The following is a 1,261-nucleotide window of genomic DNA, read 5'->3' as shown; positions in this document are numbered from 1 at the left end:
ATTGTGTGAAAAAAAGACAGCTGATCTATCCATTAATCTATAGTATAATATATTATTTCTAGTCCTCCGTGGTTATTTCGCCATTAAGCTGTGCCTGTCTCCTGCTGTGTATTGATTGGTCTCTATACTTACTGAAATGAAATTGTCGAATAGTACACGCACACAAACATACACACACATACGCACGCAGGCACAAGCACACACACACCCACACACACGCGCGCGCGCGCGCACGCACGCACTCACAGAATAAGTGTGCGTGGTCGAATTCTTCGGGGGTGTGTGGTTGGTGGGTGCTCTTGTGTAGTTTGCTCCTTCTTTCCTATCAAACATCTAAGGTCTTTATCTCCCCTCCATTTTGTGTTTGTTACTCCATTGTAACACCTCTAACTTTAGGCGCTTGTATGACCTTATTGTGTTGCAAATGCCGTAAAACTTTTAAAGAAAAAAAAATTCTTCGTCCTGCTGTCATGTTGTAACGTTATATAGCTGCATGTAGGGGACATTTCTGCTCATAAGAACACTTACTTCCAAATTCGCTTTGTTTACTGACATTTTCCTCTTTCTTTCTCACATCTTTACTTTACTGAATTCTTCCTCGTGTATTGTTAGAATGATGTCGAGGGAAGGTGCTATTTTAGGTCAAGGGCCAAGCGGGTGGTTTCTGTTAATAATATTATAAAATGTTATTTTTTAGAGGATCTCTTTAACGCCATCCAGCCAAGTTTTGCGTGTCTGCCCCTGCAGTTGTGTCCTGGCTCTTTTGAGTTGTAAGCTCGTGTAGCCTTTTTGATTCAGTGACATTCTCATCAGATGACCGAACCGTTTGATCCTTTTTTGTTCTGTCTTTTTCAGATCGCTACTCCATAATTTTAATTATTGTGGGTGTTTGGAGGGTGCCAATGGAACGACTGGTAGAACGCACACTCCCTTTCTTCGTTTAATTTCTTTGTATTTCCTTTTCGCTAAAAATAGCCATTAATGTATGGGTGTGCTTATTCTGTTTGCTTTAAAAAACATACAGACAAAAAAAACACAAACCCCAATAACTTTAAAAGGCCTCTAACTATTCGATTATTTCATAAAATTTCAAAGGCAATAGCAGGGCCTTATCGTGGGTAGATCTAGTTGACAGGTGCCCCACGGGTTGATCTTACTTCATTTCTTTCCCCTTTTTTCTTTCTCTCTTACTTTTTCCTTGCACTAAATGATCGTTATTGTGTCTACGTGCTTCTCTTTTATCAAATTCTGTCCTCCCCCC

Source organism: Aplysia californica, unplaced genomic scaffold (genome assembly GCF_000002075.1).
Source record: "Aplysia californica isolate F4 #8 unplaced genomic scaffold, AplCal3.0 scaffold00064, whole genome shotgun sequence".
In the NCBI taxonomy this organism is placed as follows: Eukaryota; Metazoa; Mollusca; class Gastropoda; order Aplysiida; family Aplysiidae; genus Aplysia; species Aplysia californica.
Note: the sequence above shows the minus strand (reverse complement) of the source record.